This window comes from Chanos chanos, chromosome 11, assembly GCF_902362185.1.
Source record: "Chanos chanos chromosome 11, fChaCha1.1, whole genome shotgun sequence".
Taxonomy (NCBI): domain Eukaryota; kingdom Metazoa; phylum Chordata; class Actinopteri; order Gonorynchiformes; family Chanidae; genus Chanos; species Chanos chanos.
The window spans coordinates 18,666,057-18,674,486 of record NC_044505.1 but is presented as its reverse complement, the minus strand read 5'-3'; the positions used below and the strand labels follow the sequence as shown (position 1 = coordinate 18,674,486).

The window sequence follows — 8,430 nt, the reverse complement described above, 5'->3', positions numbered from 1 at the left end:
GATATGAGTTTCTCGGCGTTCGAGAAGGGATCTTCCAGCTGACTCAAGTCGCTCCTTGACACCTCCATTACTGTGCGGCTAAAGGTAGTCAGGTTAAAAAGGTCCTTCATAGCACCATTGTTCTCTCCAGAACACGTCCCGGCCTTCATCAGCGAGTTGCGATTGATCAGAGGTGCCATAACTGTCAACTGCTGAACTGGATCATCTAGTAGGCACTTGATCATTCTGCTGCAGCTCCGTAATATTATGGAGGCTTCTGCTGATTTGGGAGAGACTCGTGGAGGGGGTGCTGAGCGTGGTCTATTGGCACTCTGTGTTCTTGGTGAGCTCTTCAAGTGTAAGAGGGAGAGAAAGAGAAAGCAAGGAATGGGAGAAAGAGAGAGAGAAACACAGGGAGAGAAAGTGATTATAATACTGGGCTTGAAAATGTTGAAAACAAGCAAACGCATCTAAAAAAGCACCTACCTCTTCCTGAGACCCAAATAAAATTGGCATGAGGATTTTGCTGACAAGTGAGTCCAGGGCTGCTCTGAATCTCTCAATCAAGGCCTCCAGCCTCTTCAAGGTCATCTTTACACGGGAGAGAGATTGTGTTTTCAGAATGTTTTCCGAGTACAAATCAGCCAAATGTTTGCTGTCACCTGATGCATCATCCAATTGCATCAACATAAAAAGTAGCTGTGGTTTACGGCCATATTACCTTCAAAGCGAATTGCTGAGAGAGGCTTAGTTCCATGCGGACCTCACGAAGCACTTCTTCCTCAACTGCTCCTGGCTTGCATCGGCTTTTAACAAGCCACATCTGCAGGTTAAACAGAGTGTTCCAGTAAAATGTCGCCTAATGAGGCAAAGTCACGCAGGTACTCTTTTCTTACTTCTTTTATAAAGACATGCTAATTTACTCATTTAATACAGCATCTGAGCAAACAAAATACTTGTAGACGTGCAGCAGCATGATATATTTCCACAATTACTCACCAGTTCATTGAGATAGACCATCCTTTTTCCAACGAAGTCTCGAAATCTTAAAAAAATAAAATAAGGCATTTGAATGACTTGTTTAACAAGAGAGTCTATGACTACATCCTATAACTATGACAGTCAAGACTACTACAAAGCAAGCTACCCGGAATTCAGCAGTAGGTTACTCTGAAAAGGTATGTCTTGTTAGGAAACTGGTAATATTCTATGAAAGAAAAAATCAGAGCATTGCTGAGACATTTTACTACTGATAGCCTCACGCTTACTTCTCAGTGAAGGCTGTTCTCCCACAGAAGATGCTCCATTCCTTCATGGGAGTGGTTGTGATATGTGGTGGCAGGACCCTCTCTCTCTGGACCAGAAACTGTTTGAGCAGATTACGCTGTAATACAGAGGGATCCATTGCGGTCAGTGCAGGGAATAATTTACATTTGACAAAGGCAAAGTCATTGAATTTTCACACAGACTTACCTGCTCATTGAATTGGGTCTTTTCCCACGAGGCATTTCTCTTCAAGCCCTCAGAAGCCATACCTCCGACGTTCTGCAAAAAAAGAGAGAGAACTGAGATTGGAGACATCAGATGAAACAAAACTACTGTAGGCTTACATATTATGGATACGAATTACAACATATTAATCTAAATACAGTGCATTCGACTAATTAAAAAAATTGCTATATATTGATATTTTTGATACTCCAGTTGTACACGACTGAATGAATGAATGGATGGATAAACACACACAAACACACACGAACTCTCGCGATAATATGACGTTAAAGTTAAAAAGAGCCGTAAAAGGTTGTGTGACATTTAATTATGTGATGACGTTTTGCGTTAGAACCTGACAAATGCATTTTTCAAATTAGTTCCATCACGGAAGCAAGATCAAGATAAGAAAATATAATAATAATAATAATAATACGTTTACTTACTGAATATTTTGTCAAACGGATCAGAACCGGCGTGCACTGATACAGGAAACTCTAGAAAAAAGCTCAGATTAATACCACCAAACACAGCGAGTGAAAATGTAAATTGGTTCTACTTACCAAAGGTCTCCCGTGTAGATTCTTAAACTAAAACGATTTTTTAAATTACTCTTTTGATAAAGTAGGCGCTAAAATACAGGTCTGACAATCAGTCCGATTAATTTTAACAGCAGCCAACTGAACAATTATTGGTCTAAATGTGAAGAAATGAACAGTTGTCTGGATTTTCCGAAATCTGTAGAGATTCCGTCAGTAAATAATGCTAATCCTCAAGGCTGCTTAAACAGAAAAACGACGTGACCGATGAATTGTATTGGTAGCCGAAAGGCCTAAGCAGGCCAACGTTGGCACTCAAGGCGAAAATCTGAGTAGTCGAATGGATTTTTAAAAACTGTAGGTATAGAGGAGAGAAGTCGAAGATGTTCAAATTCAGATCCGAAGTCTCGGAGAAAGTCGCAAGGTTTTGCTATCTGGAGAGCAGCGTAAAAGCGTGTGCTTTCGGCAAAGTTGTGAACAACTCTGACCAATGTTTGATCCTGGACATTCTATAGTTACCAGGAGCAGGACGACGTATTGACATGGAGACGCACTTTTTAAATTCTCAGAATTACCTAATAAACCACCGCAGTGTGCGCGTGTCAAATAACACAGCAAAATCTTTTTCTTTTTTTTTGACAAACTGATGGACACAAGACTTTGTACTTATCAGTGGACTACGAAATAAAAAATATAACTGGACTATGACGAGGAGACTATTACTACAATACCTGGCATAGCAGTGTGAACACCAATCAACTGGACAGACCCCCCCCCCTCCTTTTTTTCATATCTAAGCACAACTGCTGCTTCCATTTCTGGATTAATTCTGGCCCTGGCCCTGGCCCTGACAAGTTTGGTCCCCTTGGCAAGATTTTATCTGGTGCCCCTTGCATCACAGCCAATTCCACCACCAGTCATTGTGTTCATACACTCACACAGAAACTGCTAAGCCACATCAGAGCCTATAACATTCTGAATACAAACAACAGGAGTACACTGTTGTTAAAAAAACGCTTATTATGGGTGCCATATGAAACCATAGAGGTTCCATATAGCACCATCTTAGCAAAAAGGGTTATTGAAGGTGCTTTAAGTGCAATTATAGTTAAACCTAGCATTCATGCACAAAACATGTATTCAATGAGCACTTCTCTCGCATGATGCATGCTGTTTGCTATACATATAAGACTAATCAGTAATGAAAATGCAAAGGCTTAAAACTATTCATTACAAAAGGGGATGGAAAGGGAAAAGCATTTTAACTGACTGTTACAAGCAGGGCTAACGTTGGCTAACTAGACTAAGATGTCAATAAAAATGTATGTCTGGTTTCTTGAGGGAGACAGTGGATGGCTCGTGCAACACACTTAAAAGAAAAGGTTTATTTCTCAAAATGTTGTTGAAGGTTATTCCCCAAACACCTGAATTGTCTTTCCAACTTTCCCTAATGAATTTAAGGTGGGAGTAACTGACGTTAACTCTAGCTATTTATTAAATTAGCGAACCTTACTATCTTCCAAAGTAAGCTAGTAACACTGCTTCAGCGGTAACTACAGTACTATGCAATAGATAAACTATTCTTTCATCACATTACCTCTCTTTTTCCCCGTTCTCCTCTTCTCTTCTCTCCTTTTTTACCTGGGTACCAGAGGACTTTGGTCTATTTGACATGATATACTGTAAATATATGAATTCAGAGGCGCATGCAACATATTCCGTTCATAGGGGCCCCTACAAAACAATACCGGTAAATAACAAACGAAAATGTGTCTCTGTTGTCAGTTGTCTTTGTTTTGTCATTTAAAATAGGTACATGTTGTATTGTAGACATATTTTTGAAGTTACAGCCAGGTCTAGACCGATCGTACGGAAAAGAGAGGCTACTTATTCGTCCAAATGTTGTCATAAGATATTCGACAGCGCAAGGCTTGACGGCACCCTGTGATCTAAAATGCCAACGTGTCATGACATAGAAAAAAAAAGTGAAAATTAAAAATTTTGAGTGTTTGGATGTGTTATAATCCGGCAGGCTGTTAGGAGAGATGTGTGTATGTGTTATAATCTGATTGATCCTGTCTTTCAGGCCGATCTTGAAGATTTTGGATTGTATCCTTCTTGTGAGGATGAATGGGAACACAGAGAACGTTATTTCATAACAGTTTCTTTGAATTTCCTTCAATAGCTTGAATATTTCCCATAATATCAGCCCATGTCCAATGTTTCTAGCTCTTCTATAACAAGATGTGATCTCAAGATGACATGAGCAAATTAATGTATGTTATTATGTTTATGAAAAATAAACATGTGATATGTAATATTATTATATTTATGAAAAATAAATGGGCACTATTTCAAGTTCAAGTTGAAATTCAAGTTTATTTGAGGCAACAACAACACAACTTATTCAATGCGGTCCAATGACTGTTATCAATGATGAGAGTTCAAATGTTGTCATAAAAGATTCGAGGGCGCGAGGCTTGGCGGCACCCTGTGATCTAAATTGTCAACTTGTCATGACATAGAGAAAATAGTGTTAGTTAAAAAAAAGGAAAGATAAAAAAAGTGAAAGTTACGCCCCTAGCATTCGCCTATACCGCCTATGCGACGGGATGGCTCTGTAACAAAGGTACTTAAAAGACAATGAAGTACAATTTTGTATCATTTTCCTAATAACTAAGGGTACAGTCCGAGAGAGAAATAGTAATAGTAGCTCCCTCCCCCATTCCATCAACCTCTTTGCGCTCGCGCCAGTACCAATGCCTCAGAGGAGGCTTTCAGCTGGAAGCAGGTAAGGTGGCGCTGAAAAAGTGGACGACCGAAGAACTGATAGAAAAATTCAAAATGGAAGCAGGAGTTGACATTTCGGGGGAGGAAGCTTAAAAATTCAAAGGTAAGTATGTACTGGTTTAACAGATTAAATTTTAATATGAGCAGGTTGGTTTTAAAAATAGATTAGCTCGCCTGTCAGATAACGTATGCTACCGTTAGCTATGGATTTCGCTAAGGTTACCATCATTAAGCAGCTAACGTTATCATGTCTTGCTAATAACTTAACAGGTGGCATTTAACATTTTGAGGTGGAAGATTATGGAAGATTGCCTTGTGTTCTGACTCTAAATTTGTAGCCTATGTAGCTAGTAGTTCAAGCTAATCCTGTAGTTCTAAGTCGACAGACGTTGTTAGGCAACCTGTTAAAACCAGAGATGCATTTCAGCCAGAAAATGCGAATGCGATTGAGCCGAAATATCAGCTTTTCAATAAGATTTCGTAACAGGCTTGTGCTGTAATATCAATTGAATTGAAAAGATCGTTGAACCCAACTGACAGCCGCTCGTGCATTCCTTCCTCGTACCACTGGAGACCTAATACTGTCCCCATTCATTTCCAGTGGTAAGATAAGCGATTGAAAACGGCAATAAAAAAATAGGAGTGGACCGATTTTGTCATTTTCAATCAGTAAGTTGTATACAAGCACACTACCAAGGTATCTAATATGTATTTTTAGGGCGAACAAGTAGGGAGAGTACGTTTTTTGCGCATGACTTAAAAAGACGCCTGTGTTCTGCCAATCGATACCGTGAAAACTGTGAGAGCAGAAAGGGCTGCAAAAACGACGGGAATAATCATAATAATAAAAGAATATTAACGGGGACTAGAAACAGCGCCAGAACTGCAACACCGTCTTACCATTGAAATATGAGAACAATTATGTGACGCAAGCACATAATGATAAAACATGAAACCCCTTTGCTATACTGGTTTTGTTTGAATACAAGTCTGAGTAAATTTCCATATTCGTCTTTGTTTCTTTATTTCCAATTCATTTATCGTCCCTTTTTTTAGATAATGACCTGGATGGAGAGATAGTGGACTGTGGCCTTACTGAAGCTATGATTGCTTATCTCTTTGACAAATCATTCAAAAAGCAATTAAAGTTTTGTGGAGCGTTACAAAGAGGTAAGCCTTAATTTGGAAGTGGTGACATCGGATGTGGAACTTTTGCCTCAGCAATCAGTTGAAGCTCTTGCCATCTCAACAAATGAAAGGTGTTTTGATTTCAGATGGTTAGCCTGTGGTCTTACCATATGTTAAATTTTGTCAATTCTGAGACAGATTTCCAAGTAACCAGGAGTATGTTCAGGTTGCCAAAGCATTAATCCTGAAGTCCCCCTTTCTGAATGATGTTGATGGCAATGGTTATGCAAGTTAAAAATTAATTAGGTTTTTGTTTGTTTTTGTGTTTTGATGAAGAAAAGCATTGAAGAAATATATTCTAGTCAAGAATGTATTATGTGAAGAGGTTTGTCATAAACGGGCGAAGGCACCATCAGTAAACTATCTACATTCATTTTTTTACCATTTTGTGTTGGTCTTTTTCATTGTGTTCAATTACACAAAATATTGATTGGATAATACTCTGTAGAAGTGAAAGTATTAAAGTTGTGTATTTTTTCCTGTGCGGCTGATCTTTTGTCTCAAAACTGAATTGGCCATCCTCAAGTGGTTGAACGCTTACAAAGGGGGCTGTTTGTTTTGTAGAGGGTATCTTTTTATTGTGTCCTGTAAAACTTTGCAAGACTTGCCCCCATATAATGTGTTTGATGGGTGTCTTGTTTTATGTTTTTTATCTTTTATCAAGGAATTCCATGTTGTTGGGGAAGACTGTACCTCCATTGAGGCCCATGTCGAGGTTTTACTTGAGCAGTACAAGAAGATGCAACCTGACATGGCCATCGTGAAAGACCGCATATGAACAGAACTTTCGCATGGAGGCGCACAGAAATTGTGGAGGGAATTTCTGTTGAGGACGTTTTGAAGAAATGCCCATTTCTAAGAACATCTTCAGGGGTAAGTTGGAATTTGGCTGATAGAGGTTTGAAGGGGGTGGATTTGGTGTTCCTCTTGTCTTTCCAGAGAATTCATCTCCCCTGATCTCTGGTCTTTCTGCTGAGACACTTAACTGTGAATTCCAGTACAGAAATATTGTAATTGTTTTCTCTTTTTTTTTTAATCAGTTGTATGCTGAGGCGGACCACATTCACCCTACAGCAATCCCTGTGTATCAGCGCATCTGGGAGAACTTTACAGCTGTGCTTCCTAAGCTCCTAAATTTGGTCGAGAACACATCACCACCTAAAAAAATTGTACATGGAGGCAAGAGAGGATGACCTGGCAGAAGAGCAGGCAGGTAGTGATTACCTCAACATAACAGTAAAATGTTGGTGCTTCAAGACACTTGTAAATGATCAAGGATTAACTAATAATTCTGTTTATTTAAGCCATTGACTTCAGGGGTGGATTTGTCCTCCTGCCTTCCATCTTCAAGGAGAAGATTGAAAACTTAATTATTCTTGGAGAGGTAGGTGACCAGTGCCTCAGACACACATCAGATGTGGTCAAGGTTGTACATTGCTATTGCTCCTGATCATTTTTCATAACATGTATAATCATATTTCTTCCTCTACCTCTTCTTCTTCTCCCTCTTGTTAGGGTGAACCAACCACACCCTACCCTACCATTCAGCTGAGGGACCAGGATTGGAAGACCACCATTGCTGGCAAAGATCAAAGTGTTATCAGAGTCGAAGGAGTTGAGGTGTGCTCTTGTACTGGAGTCGATGAAGCCTTCATCGCAGCCTTTTGGATGTATTTTGTATTCAGTATGGAATACCCTGCCCATCTGAAAAACACTGTGACCTTCCTCCACAGGAACATTGACAAGATAGTAGAGAAAGGAGACAAACTGTCGACACCTGTGACCCGTGTTATTAACCTCCTGTACTGAACATTATGCCACCACTGCACCAGTGCACTCAGTGTTTATGTAAAACTTTCACTCTTACAGAGCTTATTCAACATGTTGGACTTGTCTATGCCCAAGAACCACATTCTAGCATTATTTGTGGTATAAGAGATTGTCAGTCATCATTTTCAACATATCATTCCTATAGGCAAATTATTGACCCGCCCACTCTTAAAAAATAGAGTGTTTCAACAGAGTCAGTCCGACACACACCCCCCAGTATGGACAAACTGCTTGAAGGTCTAAGTGATAACTTGTTTGGTTTCATTCTGAAATGTAGGGAGAAAAATCGACTTCCCCTCTCAGTCCAGCAAGACATTGTTGATGATCTTCACTTTTTACTCTGCTTTTTCAAAGAGAACTATGACTCATTCATTTCCTGTCATCTTGAACAAAATGGGTTTAATGTGTCTCAGTGTCAAGAACTTAACCAAGTTATGTCCACAATGCAGTATTTTGACAGAGCTTGTGAAGTAATTCGGTCTCCACACATGATAGAGAAACACTGCAAATCTAAATTGGACTTAATTGAACCTATCAACTATACACTGTTGCTCTTGCAACATTATCATTTGACAACCTGTCAGCACTCATGGTCAGAGGATTTTCAACCTCT

At 39.5% G+C, this 8,430-nt stretch overlaps 1 pseudogene; it reads left to right on the top strand.

The window, feature by feature from the left end:
* The first annotated feature begins 4,621 nt into the window (after positions 1 to 4,621).
* LOC115823779 (uncharacterized) lies at positions 4,622 to 7,796 on the top strand (annotated as a pseudogene).
* Positions 7,797 to 8,430: the final 634 nt, after the last annotated feature.